We start from the raw sequence: 19,641 nt of genomic DNA, 5'->3' as shown, positions 1-19,641 counted from the left end.
TTGTTGAGAGTCCCCCTGCCGATGCAGGGGACATGGGTTCGTGCCCCGGTCCGGGAAGATCCCACATGCCGTGGAGCGGCTGGGCCCGTGAGTCATGGCCGCTGAGCCTGCACGTCCAGAGCCTGTGCTCCGCAACGGGAGAGGTCACAGCAGTGAGAGGCCCGCGTACCGCAAAAAAAAATAATAATAATACATTTTGTACAGTTATTTATTTGTTTAAGGCAGGGGCATAAATCAACTTCTTGTTATTCCACCATGACCAGAAGTACAAGTTCTTTTGCACTGAGTTTTTAACTTTGAATTGTATTTTTTTACTTCTAAAATATTTAATGGCTTATTTTACAAACGAACCAGTGTTGCTTTTTTCCTCTTCTTTGTTAATCATGGTTTTTATTCACACTCCTATTTCATTAAAAATACTTATTTTGCATTCTATAGCAAATAATCCCAATATCTGAAGTTTCTGTGGGTCTGGATCAATTGTTTCTGCTGACACTTGCTCATAGTGACTTGTTTACTTGTGATATTATTATTATTAGCTCATATTTGTTGGTAATCTATCTCTGGGAATTCTTGGAAGCTAGGGTTGAGGTACGTTCCACCAGAGATGATCTGAATTTGCTTCTCTCAGGTGCCTGGGAGCTCTATCAACTTGCACCTACTTTTAAAAAAAATTCAATTTATATATATCTAACTTTTTGACCAGAAAATAAATTTACGTGGTTCAAAAAATTTAAACTAGGGACTTCCATGGCGGTACAGTGGTTAGGACTCCGTGCTTCCATTGCAAGGGGCATGCAAGCATCAAGGGCATGGCTTGATCCCTGGTCGGGGAACTAAGATCCCACGTGTCATGCAGCCAAAAAAAAAAAAAATTAAAACTTTAAACTAGTTCCCTTCCCCTTTTTCTTGGTTGGGCCTAAGGCACAGTATGTCGTAAAGAATTTAACCTTGCCCCAAAAGAACTCTGGTTTTTGCCTTTAGAACACTGGAAGTAATCCTAAGCTGCTGCAATGTCCTGTTTGATAAGAGTCTTTGTTCACTGGGGGGCCTTGAGCTGTGCCAGATAGCTTAACAATGTGATTTATGGTGGGGACTTTGTACAATACTTTGTCACACAGTATTAACTCCATCTGACGAGGGGCTGGAGACTGAGGTTGACTACATAGGCCATCAACCACATCTATGGGATGATGGAGTCCCAGTAAAAACTCTGGACACCAAGGCTTGGGTGAGCTTCTTGGATAGGCAGTAGTCTATGTGTATTGTCACGCATCATTGCCAGGAAGAGTTAATGCTGTCCATGACTCCACTGGGAGAGGACAACCAGAAGCTCAGCATTTGGAACCCTCCTGGACTCTGCATCGTGCGTCTCTTTTATTGGCTGATTTTAATCTTCATCCTTCTGCTGAAATAAACCATAACTTTGAGTGGAACACATTTTAGTGAGTTCTGCGAGTCCTTCTAGCAAATTATTGAACCCAAGAGTGGTCCTGGGGACCCCCAAACTCTGGAATTGGTGCCAGAAGTAAGGGCAGGCTTGGAGGCCATTCCCTAACTCTGCACACAGCAGCGCTGGGACTGAGAATTCAGCTGATGTGGCTGTGGTGGGGCTAAGAAGGCAGGATAAGTGGTCAGGAGATTGATTTCATATAGAAGGGTTAAGCAAATAAGTATCCTCAAGTAGCTTTCCTCCTAGTCTTCACCCAGGAACTTTCAAGCTACCAGATCTCACTCTCCTACCCCCTACCCCTACCCTAGCACCTTAACACCATCAAATGATCTAAGAAGTGTCAGGAAAATGAAACATAGCACCACTTCTTAAAAGGTCAGGGACCCTAGATCTGAAATAAGATTTCTAAGGTAAACTTAGCTCTCATGCAAAGTGTCATGGGGGGGCTGGAAATGAGGTTAACAGCCCTGCAGATAATATGCAATTCTGGGTTTGAATGTCACCTAAAAGACTTTCACAGTAAACTAATACAAACTCAAATCTATTAAGAAGGTACAGCTATACCACAGGACTGTCAGGGATAGACTTTTTGCTCAGGTAAGCCACCCTTCTAGCATGCCAGTAATAAGTAGGCTCTAACTTCATTATGCAGACAAAACTTGGATGGCTATTTCAGAAACCAAGCATGTCTTTTGGACATGCAGTCTGTAATCTGTGTCATTTAAGTCTCCAAAATATAATTCCAAGTAAGACTGTAAAGTCTTATGTATTCTTACCATTATAAAAGATACAAAAGGGCTTCCCTGGTGGTGCAGTGGTTGGGAGTCCGCCTGCTGATGCAGGGGACACGGGTTCGCGCCCCGGTCCGGGAGGATCCCACATGCCGCAGAGCGGCTGGGCCCGTGAGCCATGGCTGCTGAGCCTGCGTGTCCGGAGCCTGTGCTCCGCAACGGGAGAGGCCACAACAGTGAGAGGCCCACGTACAGGAAAAAAAAAAAAAAAAAAACAAGATACAAAAGAGAGAATATCCAATACTTAGGATCCCTCTTTTCCTATATTGATACTATTATCCAATGAGATTGCCTCATGTTAAGGCAGGTGGCTGTCTACTACATGCCGAGAGCAGTAGGAACAGTTCATCAGATTTCTTCTATGGAAAACAAGACACTTGCTCTTGCTCTTACAATTGAAATCTGGAATTTAAAAATATGTATGTGAAATTTAAAACCAAAAGAATTCAAAATAATTAGAAAAATAAGTCCATTCATCTCTGATTCCCCCCTAAGATTAGACCTCCTGGAGTTCAGGGACTATACTTTACATTATCAGTAACTTGAAAATAGAAGCCCCAATAACTACAAAAACTAGGAGTACATACAAATTAATAAGAGTTGGGTAGTTTGAACCATGGGAAGTTTCCTAAAGAACATAGTTTTGCACTAGATTTTTCAAGAAATCATGGAAATGTAATGCTAAAGAAGAGAGTCAGGATAACTTGGAGGAGAGCAAAAGCACAAGGGGAAGGACAGTAAATTTAGTTTAGTTCAACTTGGCTGACACAGTCCAAAGAAAGGAGTTTAGTGAAATGTCAGGAAAACAGTCAGTGAGTGGGGCTGTCCTTAGGTCCTGCTGAGATATGTAGGATTTATGCAACTGAGAACCACTATCACAGGGTAGTGAAATGATAATGATAAAAACTGGAATCACTGAGCAGTGAGATACCAGTTTCTCAGCCAGTAGCACTGACCAAAAGCAGCAACAGAAGGCCAAAATGCTTGTTCTGGTTCAAAATATAAAAGCATTTCATCATTACTCCAAGAATGGGAACCAAATCTATACCATTACTTTTTTAAAAAAGGTACAAGCAAACTCAGAGATGGACAATAGGGCAGTGGGGACAAACAAGATTACTCTTCTGCCCAGGTGAGTGACAGCCACCTACTTCTGCCTACAATGATATGAAAGGGGAAAACATTTTTAAAAGTAAAGAATATACATATAGTAGTGTGCTCATACATCAGAGAAAAAAAAAGATGCAGGAGAAAACACTGGATGGAGACAAAAGAGAAACATCAGTTCTGATGCACTGGAAAATAGAAAAGGGAAGAAATATTCAAAATAATTGCCTCACTCTTAGATTTGCCATCCTTTTTCCAAGCCTACAATCTGTAAGACGGTGAAAGAAAAGGCAATGAGAAGAAATATTCCCAAACAAAATAAACAAATTCCCCAAAACCCATACCCCAAGACCAGAGAATTTCAAAGTGCCCTAAGTATCTGGGTCATATTTATAACTAAATTTGAATCTTGATTTAATGCTGTGCTTCTTGTAGGCATTCCTCCCTCATCTTTCCTGAAAATACAACTATAAAAACATAAAACAAGCTTCATCACAAAAATCAGCATAACAATCTCTACCTTTGAGCAGAGACTAAAGAAAGAACTTTGCATACCTTCTATCTTTCCCACTGCTGCCAAAACAAAATAACAATAATCTAAAAGCCTGAATGATCTTACAATGTATCACAGATTGTGGCCTGTTCCCACACTGCCTTGCAGCCTTGAGAGGATGGACCAGTGGGATTTAACATGAACCAAATCTGTCAACCAAGTTGAAGACAGACACATGGGTTCTAATGAGCAGTGGTGAAAAAACATACTGCTCCATTCAACTCCAAACAATGACAAATAATTCAGGAAAAGAGCTCCCCCAATACAGAGCACAGCAGCAAGACTTAAAAATAGACTATAAAGCCTAAATGGAGGAGTTGGGAGTCAGAGAAAATAGATGTATGTCAGCAAATTCCCAAGCCCTTTGCAATACAGGATGCTGCTGAAACTGTCACTCAAAACAGATCCAGAATTCTAATTTGTTTTTTCAAAAAACAAGTATTTTTCAGGAACTTGGCAAATTTGGTAACAAGAAAGGTAATAAACAATAGTACTATTTGGCAACAGTAGGTATCATAAAAAGAGCAAATCCAAATGACATAGGGAAGACATGTTTTTTAGAAAAAAATTATAAGGGGGGGTTAAAATTCTATTTTTCACACCACTATATTCTAGGTCTAACATCAATTTAGACTTACTAATTATGCTTCTAGCATTGAGGGTACATAGCACTCAAGATTTTACTATTCAATTTTCCACCCCTAACAGAGCTGATTACGCAACACATGCAAACATAAGATTCTCACCTGTTAACAAAAAGGGTACCTTGAAAACTGAACAGAAACCATGATTATGTTCTTTCCATATTTAAATTAAACTCCAAGTCTGATAAAATCGATGAATTTGGGACTTCCCTGGCGGTCCAGTGGTTAGGACACAGCACTTTCACTACTGAGGCCCTGGGTTCCATCACTGGTGGGGGAACTAAGATCCCGCGGACAAAAAAAAAAACCGACAAATTTATAATTAGATGAGGATAGTCCAAGGTCATGGGTTCCTGTGGATTGTGCAGGTTTCAACCTACTCAAGAATGCTTCAAGTATGGGGTCTGATGAATAGTATGGCTGGACAGTCATCCTTAAAACTGGTGTCCTGAGGACTATAAGAATGATTAGAACCCAGATGTATTCCACAAAATGAACAATCTGTGTGATGAAATATAACATTCTACATCCAAACTTCATTTCCTCACAGCCACCAAAATATACATCACTCTCTTCCTAATTCTGAGATCAATTTCAGACAACTGAAAATTTTAAGACTATGTAATGATGCCTAATCTACCTTTAACGTATGATATAAAATACAACAGAAACCATAATCTAGTCCTTTTATAAATGCTTCATTCTAACTAAGCAAAACAAACAGTACTGAAGAAATTCTTGTTCAGTGTAAATTCCAGCCCAAAACATAAACAGACCAACATGCTTCTGCCTCACCCATCTTTAGAAGAAAAATTGTATATGTCTCTTCATAACTGTGCCATTCAATTTAAACTACAGAAAGACCAGAATGCACTTGGAACAGATGAAGTTTGTTTGTTTGTTTCAATTCTTTTCTGTTTTTTTTTTTGGCCTTGCGGCATGTGGGATCCTAGTTCCCTGACCAGGGATCAAACCCATGCCCCCTGCGGTGGAAGCGTGGAGTCCTAACCACTGCAGGGCCGGGGAAGTCCCCTTTTTTCTTTTCTTTTTTTTCTTTTTGTGGTACGCGGGCCTCTCACTGTTGTGGCCTCTCCCGTTGCGGAGCACAGGCTCCGGACGCACAGGCTCAGAGGCCATGGCTCATGGGCCCAGCCGCTCCGCGGCATGTGGGATCCTCCCGGACTGGGGCACGAACTCGTGTCCCCTGCATCGGCAGGCGGACTCTCAACCACTGCGCCACCAGGGAAGCCCCCCCTTTTTTCAATTCTTAAATTCTCTAGTGTCTAAGAGTAAACACTAAATAGTATTTTCAAAGGAGAAACAGACTGGCTCACTGAAAACATGATCCATCTGAAGCACTTCTCCAAGTATGACATAACATAGTCAGACTAGCTGTTTTCCATCCCTGCTCCACTCAGCAGACAGTAAGCCATCACGTCCTTTCTCTGTAAATCCACATTTTCTTACTGTTGACAAAGGACAGTATGGTCAAATGTACCTGGGTTTGAGTCCTGGTGCTAGTACCACCCTTGGCTGTGGTAAAGAAAGCCTATTCTGGGTCTTGCACTTTAGACAGATCCACTCTGACCCTCTTCTGACCTGTCTATCCCCTCAGGGTGAGATGTTCATGGGACCAAGGGGCCATACCTACCTGAAGCCCCCGACTCTGTCACACGCAACTATATTCTCTGGATTCTAGAATGCTCCGCCCAAGAAGTCCCAAGCTCACTTCCAGGGCCTTCAGTGGATCTCTTCTCAAACTCTGTTTTCGACAGGCAGTACTCATTGTTGTTCACATTGCATGGTCTGAATGGTGGGCAAGGGACAGATAATGAGAGGGGTGCAGATGGAGACTAGACCTAGAGGGTATCCCTGTACTATCCCATCCTATCTCAGAGCTTTGGGGAGTCCAGGAATTGTGGCCTTCTAGGTCATTATGAAAATATATCTAAGCAGGAGGAAAGAATTTTTTTCTAACAGTTGTTTTTAAAATCCTGTTTTGGGCTTCCCTGGTGGCGCAGTGGTTGAGAGTCCGCCTGCCGATGCAGGGGACACGGGTTCGTGCCCCGGTCTGGGAAGATCCCACATGCCGCAGAGCGGCTGGGCCCGTGAGCCATGGCTGCTGAGCCTGCGCATCCGGAGCCTGTGCTCTGCAAGGGGAGAGGCCACAACAGTGAGAGGCCCGCCTACCGCAAAAAAAAAAAAAAAATCCTGTTTTATAACTTAAATATCTAGACACATGGAATATGTGCTTCCATTCATGCTTTTGCCCTGGGACTTAAAACTGTTAGGAGCAGGTCTGCCTAGCTATATCACACACCAGCTATGTGATCTCAGAGCAGTTATCACCTCTGTAAGCCTCACTTTACTGACCTGTAAAATAAGCAAGTTAAAATCTCCTTCACAGGATTTTAATGCAATTAAATAATGTTCAAAATTATTTTTCAGGGTGCCTGATGCACAGCAAATCTGTGACAAACTGAAACTATTATTTATTATATGGTCTTCTATCACTCTTCTCCCTAGTATGGGCAATGTAGGTACTGAAAGGACAAAGAAGTAGAGCCAATTTCCGAGAAACTACAACGGAAACACAGCCATCTGTAAGTCTCATTTTAAGGAATTCTGCATTAATTCCATGGAAGTCTGATGGCATTGATTATTTTTCTTATAACCATTTCTCCCACTAAAATGTAAGCTCCATTTTTCTAACTACACAGGGAGATGAATGCTAACAAAACTTATTGTGGTAATCATTTCTCAATATATGTGTCAAGTCATTGTGCAGTACACCTTAAATTTATACAGAGCTATATGTCAATTGTGTCTCGATAAAACAGGGAAAAAATGTAAGATCTTTAAGGGCAGGGATTTTTCCTTTTCTTTTCATTGCTATATCCCTTACTCTCAGATAGTTCCTGGCACAACGAATAAACCATTGTTAATAAACCATTAACTACAAAAAGCAAGTATGGAGTGGTTATCTGATACCCCAACATCAATATCATATGTAAGCAAGCCTGGTATAAACAGAAAGTGAATTATTTATATATGGCTACTTCACTTAGCTGCTCCCTCTAATTTCAGAACAGTTTCCTTAAAAATGAAATTAATTGAAACATTAGAGTATGTCTTTAATGTAAGGACATTTTTGCTCTCTTCAACTTTGATTCCTTACCTGCCTGCACAGAGATACTAATAATACTCAGTAATTTCACACATAATCCTACCAGAGAGGATAATTCAATTAACTAAATTATACTGAAGCTCTTGTTTTAGGCTCCAAATATGATGGGATATAATAGAAAGATATCCAAAAGAGCAGGTTAGGGAAAAGGCACCTTTCTGCATGTCTCTCACGCTTTTATCCACAACCCCACTGAATCTGGCATAGGTCGATCCTATCAACTCTTAAGAGCTTCAAAGCCAGTCTACAAACCATATCCTACACCCCATCATGTTCTCAAAAACATTATTATGGTTTTTAAATTTTCTTAAATCAATCCATTTATCTCTCTGATGAATGCTCATTTTCAAACTAAGGGTTAGAACATTGTAGCAGAAGTATATAATCTTCTATTCTGAAACAGATTGAAACAACTTTGAAAACATACATAACACTTTAAGATAGACAGAATGATGGCTGGTAAAAAGATACCTCAGCAGCATATCCTGCATAACTGAAAATTAAAAGTGTGTCAACAAGGGGGACCTGTTGTGGCTGTGCTTTCTGATTCACACAAATCCCCAAACTAGGCTGGGTGCTTATTTTAATAAAATCATATCCTCCACATTGGTCTGATTCCATCTACAACATAAAGCATCACCTTAAAGAAAAACTACTTTTGGTGACTTCAAAATACTGTTAGCAAAAGACAAGTATGATATTCCTGGATACTGGCTAAAGAAACTCGCAATAGCCCTAAATTCCATGACTGAACTTAGATTAACGTAACTCCTCCCTAAACTAAATTCAAAGCTTTCTTTAAAAAAAAAAGAAAGACACAAAAGCCAAAAAGTTCCAACACATCCTATTCTAGACTAAAAATACAAACCTATAAATGTCTAGACATGCCTCAAGGTGTGTAATTACTAAAGCTAATTAGCATTCTCAAAATTAAACATCCACAGCAATGCTTAAGGGATGGGGGGAGGGCAGATGCATCTAACAAAGAAAACAGGATTCTGGAAGTAACCAATGTAACTTGCTAGGATAATAAAAATGATTATCAGCTTCCTAAGTCTCAACTAAAATGTGAAAGTTTTTGTTGCTATTATTCACTGGGAAAGTAGGAATTCATTGGGCAGAAAGCTCAGAACTATGATATTAATTTTGTAATAATGATAACATTGAAAGATCCTTTCATTTGTACTAAAAAGATGGTGTTTTAAAAGAAAACACATTTTAAAAAATCTATAGTAAATCATCTTTTTCTATAAGATGACAACACTAGAGTTGTGCCATATCATTTTACCTCTAATCCTCACTTACCTTTATCCTAACAAAGACTATAAATATGGGATCCTGGGTAAAAAAGATTCAGTATTCTGCACAGTATAGTTTTTAGAGATTTGATTTCCTCACCTGCCACTTACAAGCTGTGTGATCTTGGATAAGTTACTTAACCTCTTGGTGCCTCAGTTTCCCTTATCTGTAAAACAAAGGTTAATAATAACTATCTCATGGGGTTGTAAATATTAAAGTGAGTTAATATACAGGTAAAATGCTTAGATACATGGAAAATATTTTAAATAAATGTTAGCTATTATTTTGTTGTTGTTATTTAGTCTCCTCTAAACCAATACAAGATCAGGGATACTATTTTTTAAATTTGGAAGAATTAATATAGAAGTATTATTATCTGTTTTATAGTTTCTCTGAAACTGAGGGCTTTGCTTACATAGAATGAACAGAATAAGTAGGTCCAGAGTGACATTAGGTTTTAAGGCCCTCAACATGCATTTTCCTTTTAGAAATAAATATTCTGGGATGCAGACTAATTTTCCTGTGCCAGAGGAATGAAGTTCCCTTCCTGTACCTACCAGGAAAATCAATGGTGCAGGAGACAAATAAGTAAATTCTAATATGTTAAATGCTAGCTAGAGCTGCTCACAAGGTTAAATGGAAATAGAAGGAACAGTCATCTAAATCACACCGGAGGAAAGGCTTCCAGAAGGAGGGGATGCTTAAGCCTAATAATCCTCAAGGACAAACAGTATTTAGCCAAATAGAGAAGTGGAGAAACAGACTTAGATTCCATATTCAACAAGTGGATGATTTGAGGAAAGTTACTTCATCTCTTTAAATCCCAGTTTCCTCATCTACAAAATAAAATGGTAAAAGTACTTCTTTTGGAAGACTGTGTAAAGATTAAATGAGATAATATATGTAAAGTACTTAGAACAGTGCCAGGAACATAGTGTGAACCCAACAGTATCATTAACACAGATGTATGGGTCACCATGATGCTTTCTCAGAACTGCAAGTATTGTGTAAAGAAAGCTATAGTATAATGGAGAAGAAGCTAGAGGTTAGTGGAAACAGGATCATAAAACATCTTGTGTACTAACTAAAGCAATGGGAAACTTGTAAAGGACTTTCAGAAAGTAGTTATATGATCATATTTCTATTTTAGAAAGATTACTTTTGCTACAATGTGGATGGGTTAGAAAGAAGATAAAACAGAAGCAGAGATACAAAGTAGGGAAAAGATGAGATAAGCATTCTGGCTGTAGAATGAGGGGACTCTGACCCAAGAGGCATTAAGGAGGTAGAATCATTAAGACTTGGTGACACAGGAGATATGTGTGATGGTTGGGAGAAGAGAAGTCTAAGAGAACAAACACTCAGGCAACCAGAGAGAAAAGGAGTTACGAAAGTGTGGCCTGGGACCCCTGGGAATTTCCAAGACTTTTTCATGGGATACGCAAGGTCAAAACCATTTTTATAATAATGTTAAGACCTTATTCACCCTTTTCACTCTTATGCCCTCAAAGATACACAAGAGCATTTTCCAGAAGCTACATGACATGTAATATCACAACTAATTGAATGAAAGGCAGATACAAGAATTCATCTGTATTCTATTAACCCCAACACTAAATTATTTGCAAAAATTAAAAACAATGACACATTTCTCATAAATTTTGTTGCTGTTGTTACGGGAAAAATATTTTTTAAACTCATTTTTACGTTAACATGTAATGGATTTATTATCATTTTTAAATGAATTAATGTTTTTTAAATTTCTCAGTTTTAATTTCTAATACATTAACATTGATAGTTATAACCTACATAAAACAAAAGCTCTTTTGGAGGCCTCAGTAACTTCTAAGAGTACAAAGAGATTATGATACCAAAAAGTTTGAGAACAATTGGGGTAGACATTTCCACCACTGAGATACGAATACTGAAGGAGAAACCAGCTTGGAAGAAAAAAAGATAAAGTTCTGTTTAAAACATGGTAAATGTGATGTGCCCACAAGCTGACATAATCAAAGTGCCCAACAGGCAGTTACACTGATGGAACTGGATATCTAGACCACCAAACTGTGACAGAAGTCGAAACCTTGTACTTTAAAAGGAGAGTGCATGGTGAGAACAGTGTCAGATTAACGGCACAAAAGACTAGAGAGGTGAGCACAGGCCTCAGGACACACCAATATTTAAGGAATAAAGAAGAGGAAGAGAACTCCATACAGAGGAAAAGTAAGAAAAATTAGAAATGAAAACTAAAGGAGCATATTACTAGCTATAATTAAAGAGAAAGCTGTTCAGGGTTTTGAAGAAAAGCAAAACATCAATCCATCATTAGTAATGCCAGGGAAAGACAGAAAAGATAAATGAAATCCAGTATTAACTCAAAACTCTCATTTTAGCCAGGAGTTTCAATTTCTTCTCATACAATACTTTTTTCTTATCCGAGTTACTCATAAAGAATGAAATGATTTCAGGTTCATCTTCTTTGCCTTCTTTGTTCACCCTCTGGAGGAAATGCAAACAAAAAAATGACCAAAATGATAGAGATGGAAAGAAAAGAAAGATCCTGGATGAAATATATGAAGGGAACTGACTGAAGCAGTGACTCAAGGAAAAGACATTCATTCATTCATGCAACAAGTACTCTGTGAGTAACCATTATGTGCGAGGCATCATAATACACACTGCTGAAAAACAGCTGACTAATAATATACCAAGCTATGCCATTGTTCATCAGCAGAAACAATAGACTGGGAATAGAAATAAAACTTTCCTGATGAGACTAGCATAAGCAGAGGCAGCTCTATTCTAAAGGTGGCTCTAGCAGATTCCCAGAGCTCAGTTACCTAATTACTGAAATGTGTCCTAATTCCACAAAGTAACTCCAAAGAAATATTTTCTTCAAGTGTTTGATAGCTACTAGCCACGTGATCCTGTGGCAATACTTATCTCTCTGAATTTTTACATAGATAAGCACAGCTTTGAAATGCAGAGAGAAATCTTTAAGAAACGCTTGTATACATATTAAATCACCATTAACTCTGAGATAAGCTCCAAAACTAATAATAAAGGTCAAAGGAGAATTACCTAGCTAGATGTACCTAGGCTGGAAAAGGCTGCTTTAACTGGTTAACTCTACCCTTTAAATAAAGGAAAATGTAATTTTAAAAATATGGTTATTCTTTTAAGGAAAGGACTATAAGGATAAGAATAGAGAAAAGGCATTTGAAAACACCCAGAATCTAGCATTACATTCAAAGAGAATCCTGAACAAGAAAGGATATATTATCACACACAAGCTGTCACAAAAATCTTTTCCCACCATCATTGTGTGCTATGGTAGCTGACCTATTTCTAGCTCTAAGCCTTTATTTTATCTATCTGATTGATTTGCAAACTTCCGAAAGTAGCTGGGCTTCAAGAGACACTGAAGGACATCAGAAGTGTCTCTTTGTCTGAGTTATATTTAGCCTCCATTCCCACCTCACCCCCCCCACCCTTTTTTTTAAAACAACTTAAAAAGGAAGGAATTTTGGGACAGTAGTTAATAACAGTGGATGTTTCTAATGTTATTGAAAACTCTGGGGGTTGGGGTGGGGATCTCACTTCTGACTAACTTGGAATAACAGGGATGATATTTACCTTCCTGGAAGAAACAATAAAAAACCAGACAAATGTGTGAAACACTGGTGTTGAAGACACTGGACAACAGGCAATGAAGGACAATGATTCCCCAGAGATGGGAAACAAATAAGGTAAGCTCTATGATTACCCAAGTTTAATGCCTAGGGAGAGTTTCCAAGAAATGTCAAAAGAGGGAGTCTAAGGGGAACATAGGCATGCTCCAACATGCTCCCTAAGTGGAGAACACAGGAGTCAAAGTCTGAGAGAGCAAAGGAGTCTAGAGCTCATAGAAGAGAGTAAGCCACAGATTGGAGAAATATCTGCAAACCACATATCCAACAAAAGACTTGTATACAGTATATATAAAGAATTCTCAAAACTCAACAGTAAAGAAACAAACAATCCAAATAGAAAATAAGCAGGGCAGCTTCCCTGGTGGCGCAGTGGTGAAGAATCCACCTGTCAATGCAGGGGACATGGGTTCGAGCCCTGGTCCGGGAAGATCCCATATGCCTCAGAGCAACTAAGCCCATGCACCACAACTACTGAGCCTGCGCGCGCGCCTAGAGCCGGTGCTCCGCAACAAGAGAAGTCACCACAATGAGAAGGAGCCCGCACACCACAGCAAAGAGTAGCCCCTGATTGCTGCAACTAGAGAAAGCCCGTGCCACAACTAGAGAAAGCCCATGCAGCAACGAAGACCCAACGCAGCCAAAAATAAATTAATTAATTAATTAAAAAAAAAAGAAAATGGGCAAAAGACATGAACAGACATATTCAAAATCATTAGCCATTAGAGAAATACAAATTAAAACCACAATGAGATATCACTGCACAACTATCATAATGGCTAAAATAAAAAATACTGTTTGGAATTCCCTGGTGGTCCAGTGGTTAGGATTCCGTGCTCTCACTGCCAAGGGCCTGGGTTCATTCACTGGTCAGGGATCTAAAATCCCACAAGCTGCACAGCATGGCCAAAAAAACCGAAACAAAACAAAAAAACTGTCAATACCAAATGTTGGCAAGAATGCAAAGAAACTAAATCACTCATACATAGCTGGTAGGAATGTAACATGGCAAAGCCGCGCTAGAAGAAAGTCTGGCAGTTTCTTATAAAATGAAATATTCAATTACCATGCCACCCAGCAACTGCACTCTTGGACCTTTATTCCGGAGAAACAAAAACTTATGTTTACACAAAAACCTGTATGTGAATGTTCACAGTAGCTTTATTCATAATAGCCCAAAACTAGAACCAATACAGAAGTCCTTCAACAGGTGAATGCTTAAACAGACTTGGGATAGCCATACTATGGAACACTACTCAGCAATAAAAGGGTACAAACTATTGATACACACACACATATACAACTTATATGGACCTCAAGGGAATTATGCTGAGTGGGGGCAAAAAAAAGTCAACCTTAAAGGGTTATATACTGTACGATTCCATTTAAATAACATTTTGAAATGACAATATTATAGAGATAGAGAACAGATTAGTGGTTGCCAGGGTTACAAGTTTATGAGTGGGGTGGAGGGAGGTAGGATAGGAGTGGTTATAAAAGGGCAACAAGGACTTCGCTGGTGGTCCAGTGGTTAAGACTCCATGCTCCCAATGCAGGGGGCACAGGTTTGATCCTTGGTCGGGGAACTAAGATCCCAGATGCTGCGTGGTGCAGCCAAAAGAAAAAAAAGGGCAACAGGAAAAATTCTTGTTTGAATACAACTGTTCTGTACTTTGATGGTGGCTGCAGATATACAAATTCACACATGACGAAATACCATAGAACCACACACACACACACACACACACACACACACACACGGAAGTAGATGTAAAACTGGTCAGATATGAATAAACTCTGAAGACTGTACCAGTATCAATTTCCTAGTTTTGATATTGTCCTATAATTATACAAGCGTTACCACTGGGAGAAAATGGGTGAAAAACACATGGAAGGGGCTTCCCTGGTGGCTCAGTGGTTGGGAGTCCGCCTGCCGATGCAGGGGACACGGGTTCATGCCCTGGTCCGGGAAGATCCCACATGCCGCAGAGCGGCTAGGCCCGTGAGCCATGGCCGCTGAGCCTGCGTGTCTGGAGCCTGTGCTCCGCAACGGGAGAGGCCACGACAGTGAGAGGTCTGGGTACCAAAAAAAAAAAAAAAATATGGAACGTGCAACTTCTTATAAATTATACTTATTTCATAATGAAAAGTTAAATGACTGAGAAACAATCAGATTATAGAAATAGTAAAGAAAAATATTTAGAAAGTTATTATAACTGTATTCCATATATGCAAAAATCTAAAGGAAAAAGTAGGCATGTTAGAAGAAGTAAAAAAATCTCTGATATGTTAAGAGATAAAACTACACCATGTAAGACTAACAGCAGATTAGAAATTGCAACAGAATACATCAGGGGAAAAAACTAAATAACATGAACAAATTACTAGTGAACTGTGGAATAATTTCAAATTACCTAATATATGTGTCAGTGGTATCTCCAAAGAAGAGAGAGGAAAAATATATTACAGAAACAATAACTTAAAAGTTTCCAAATTGGAATAAAACTATAAATACACAGATCCAAGAAGCTCAAAGAACAAAGCACCTTATTACCAAACTACCTAAAACGAGTAATACAGAGTAAATCTTAAAAGTAGCCAGAGATGGGGCTTCCCTGGTGGCGCAGTGGTTGAGAGTCCACCTGCCGATGCAGGGGACACGGGTTCGTGCCCCGGCCCGGGAAGATCCCACATGCCACGGAGCAGCAGGTCCCGTGAGCCATGGCCACTGAGCCTGCACGTCCGGAGCCTCTGCTCCACAACGGGAGAAGCCACAACAGTGAGAGGCCCGCATACCGCAAAAAAAAAAAAAAAAAAAAGTAGCCAGAGAAGGGGCTTCCCTGGTGGTGCAGTGGTTAAGAGTCTGCCTGCCAATGCAGGGAACATGGGCTCGAGCCCTGGTCCAGGAAGATCCCACATGCCGTAAAGCAACTAAGCCCGTGCACCACAACTACTGAGCCTGTGCTCTAGAGCCCATGAGCCACAACTACTGAGCCCGCATGCCACAACTACTGAAGCCTGAGAGCCTAGAGCCTGTGCTCTGCAACAAGAGAAGCCACTGCAATGAGAAGCCGGCGCACTGCAACAAAGAGTAGCCCCCGCTCACTGCAACTAGAGAAAATCCGTGTGCAGCAACAAAGACACAATGCAGCCAAAAATAAACAAATAAAATAAATTAATTTTTAAAAAAGTAGCCAGAGAAAAAGGACTTATTATCTATAGAGGAACAAAGATAAAGATAACAACAGAATTCTCGCAGCAAACTATTCAAGTCAGAAGACAATGGAGTGGTATCTTAAAGGACTGAAAGAAAAAAAAACTGTCAACCAAAAATTCTATACTCACAGAAAATATCTTTCAAAAATGAAGGCAAAATAAAGTAAATAAAACTTTTTTATTTAAAATAAATAAAACTTTTCAGACATACAAAAGCTGAAAGAATTCATCACCAGCAGACCTGTACTAGTCCTTCAAGATGAATGAATATGATAACAGATGAAAATCTGGATCTACATAAAAGAGTTAAAAGCATAAGTGGTAACAATGTGGGTAAACAGAAAAAACTCTTTATTCATTATTTAAATATCTTTTAAAAATACTCAACTATTCAAAGCAAGAATAATTTAAAATATATTGTACAATTTATATATACAAGTAAATGTATGACCAGGAGGGAAGAAACAGAAGTATAGTATTGTAAAATCTTATACTATACAAGAAGCAATATAACATTCCCTTGAGGGGCTTCCCTGGTGGCGCAGTGGTTGAGAGTCCGCCTGCCGATGCAGGGGACACGGGTTCATGCCCCGGTCCGGGAAGATCCCACATGCCATGGAGCAGCTGGGCCCATGAGCCATGGCCGCTGAGCCTGCGCGTCCAGAGCCTGTGCTCCACAATGGGAGAGGCCACAACAGTGAGAGGCCCGCGTAACGCAAAAAAAAAAAAAAAAAAAAAAAATTTCCTTGAAGCAGAATGTATGGCCCACAAGGAAAAACGGCATTAGGGAGCCCAAACACTGGATTTAGATAGACTTTAAAAATAAGATCAGCCGGGGCTTCCCTGGTGGCGCAGTGGTTGAGGTCCGCCTGCCAATGCAGGAGACACGGGTTTGTGCCCCGGTCCGGGAAGATCCCACATGCCACAGAGCAGCTAGGCCCGTGAGCCATGGCCGCTGAGCCTGCGCGTCCGGAGCTTGTGCTCCGCAACAGGAGAGGCCACAACAGTGAGAGGCCCATGTACCGCAAAAAAAATAATAATAATAAGATCAGCCATTTTAAATAAGATCAAAAAAGGAAAGAGGGAGGGAGGAAAAAAATCAAAGAAGTTAAGGTAACTATGACTAAAGTATACTAAAGAAAAAGTATGAGAAAAAAATCTCACCAAAAATAGAATATTAATAGAAAGACAGAAATTACAAAAAGGAACCACAAATTGAAATTTTGGAGTTGGAAACTACAATAATGGAAATGAAAAACATCAGTAGAGAGTTCAACACAAGACCTGAGCAGGAAGAAGGAATAATCAACAAAGTTGAAGCTAGGTCAATTAGGCTAGATATGTCTGAGGAACAAAAAGAAAAAAGAATATAGAAAAATGAACAAAGCCTAACAATTCATATTGGGAGTCCCATGACAGGAGAGAAAATGAAAGAAAGGATATTTAATGAAATAATGGCCAAATTTTTCTCAAACACTAAATCTGCAAATCCAGGAAGCTCATCAAAAACCATGGAGGTCAGAAGGCAATGGGAAGATTTATTCAAAGTGCTGAAAGAAAAAGACTATCAACCAAGAATTCTATCTCCAGCAAAACTATCCTTCAAAAACAAAGGAGAAATTAAGACATTCCTAGATAAAAATGAAAGAACTCATCACTAGCAGATCTAGTCTACAAGAAATACTAAAGAGAGTCACTCAGGCTGAAATAAAAGGCCTCTAAGGCAGTATCTCAAATCCAAACAAGAAAATTAAAAGTACTGGTAAAAGTAACTAAATGTAAAAGATAGTATGAATAAATGTTTTGTTTGTAACTCTTTTTGTTTATGTGATTTAAAAGACAACTAGGGGCTTCCCAGGTGGCGCAGGGGTTGAGAGTCTGCCTGCCAATGCAGGGGACACAGGTTCATGCTCCAGTCCGGGAAGGTCCCACATGCCATGGAGCGGCTGGGCCCGTGAGCCATGGCCACTGAGCCTGCGCGTCTGGAGCCTGTGCTCCACAACGGGAGAGGCCACAACAGTGAGAGGCCCGCGTACCACAAATTTAAAAAAAAAAGACAACTAAATAAAACTATGATTATAAACCTGTGTTGATGGGCACACAATGTAAAAAGATGTAATTTGTACATAATAGAACAAAAAAGAGAAGAGGGAAAGAGCTATACAGGCACAAAGTTTTGCACACAACTGTAACTGAGTTGGTATTAAATTAAACTACATTGTTATAAATTAAGATGTCAATTGTAATCCCCAGGACCACTAAGCAAATAACTCAATTTCATAAAAGGAATCTGCAAAACCCCATAAATAACATCCTACTTAAAGCCTGAATGCATTTATTCTAAGCTCAGTAACAAGACAAAGACATAAACTTTTGCACTGGAGGTTCTAGCTAGGTCAATGAAGCACTAAGAAGAAAGAAAAGGCATCCAGACTGGAAAAGAAGAAGTAAAAACGATCTCTATTTGCAGATGACAAGATCTTGTATCTAGACAATCCTAAGGAATCCACTAAAAACTAATAAAAAAGTTCAACAAGGTTGCAAGATACAAGGTCAATATACAAAAATCAATTGTATTTCTATACACAAGCAATGAACAACTCAAAAGTGAAGTTAAGGGGGGAAAAATTTACAATAGTAACAAAAATAATACTTAGTTATAAATTTAACAAAAGAAGTGTAATGGGGTAGGGTTAAAAAATGTAACTTGTATATTGAAAATCACGAACTATTATTGATAGAAATGAAATAATATATAAATAAGAGTAAATCCATCCTATGTGCATCAATTGGAAGACTTACTGCTAAGATGGTAACACTCCCAAAACTGATCTACAGATTCAAAGCAATCTCTATCAAAATCCTGGCTGGCTTTTTTTTTTTTTTGCATAAAATGACAAACTGATCCTAAAATTCACATGGAAATGCAAGGGACCTAGAATAAACAACATAATCTTAAAAAAGAACAACAAAATTGGAGGACTCACATTTCCCGAGTTCAACTAACTACACAAAGCTATAGTAATCAAAACAATATTATAGTGGAATAGCATTGAAAGTCCAGAAATAAATCCTTACATTTTTTTTTTTTTTTTGCATTACGCAGGCCTCTCACTGTTGTGGCCTCTCCCGTTGCGCAGGCTCAGCGGCCATGGCTTACAGGCCCAGCCGCTCCGCGGCATGTGGGATCTTCCCAGACTGGGGCACGAACCCGTGTCCCCTGCATCGGCAGGCGGACTCTCAACCACTGCACCACCAGGGAAGCCCTGGTCAACTGATTTTTGACAAGGGTGCCAAGACAATCAAATAGGCCAAAGACAGTCTTTTCAACATGCAGTAATGAGACAAGTGGATATTTATACATAAAAGAAAAAGTTGGAACCATACCTCACACCATACACAAAAATTAACTCGAAATGGATCACAGACCTAAATGTAAGAGCTAAGGCCATAAAACTTTTTTTTTTTTTTTTGTTACGCGGGCCTCTCACTGTTGTGGCCTCTCCCCTTGCGGAGCACAGGCTCCGGACGCACAGGCTCAGCGGCCATGGCTCACGGGCCCAGCCGCTCCGCGGCATGTGGGGTCTTCCCGGACCGGGGCACGAACCCGTGTCCCCTGCATCGGCAGGCGGACTCTCAACCACTGCACCACCAGGGAAGCCCCATAAAACTCTTAAAGAAAAAAATAGATCAAGTGGACTT

General features: G+C 39.7%; 1 protein-coding gene across 15 annotated transcripts in view; it reads right to left on the bottom strand.

The window, feature by feature from the left end:
- R3HDM2 (R3H domain containing 2) overlaps window positions 1-19,641 on the bottom strand; it is a 154,328-nt gene that overhangs the window by 85,705 nt on the left and 48,982 nt on the right. Inside the window, exon 1 of one of the 15 annotated variants that reach the window (XM_081248320.1) lies at window positions 6,200-6,354. The exons of the other annotated variants lie outside the window; for them this stretch is intronic. The gene's annotated coding sequence lies outside the window, so the exon portion shown is untranslated. Of the gene's footprint in view, window positions 1-6,199; window positions 6,355-19,641 lie in introns of those variants that run through there. 15 annotated transcript variants of the gene reach the window in all.

The sequence above is a fragment of the Mesoplodon bidens genome (assembly GCF_964165515.1).
Source record: "Mesoplodon bidens genome assembly, chromosome: 11".
Classification (NCBI taxonomy): domain Eukaryota; kingdom Metazoa; phylum Chordata; class Mammalia; order Artiodactyla; family Ziphiidae; genus Mesoplodon; species Mesoplodon bidens.
Note: the sequence above shows the minus strand (reverse complement) of the source record. Positions and strands in the feature narration are given on the sequence as shown.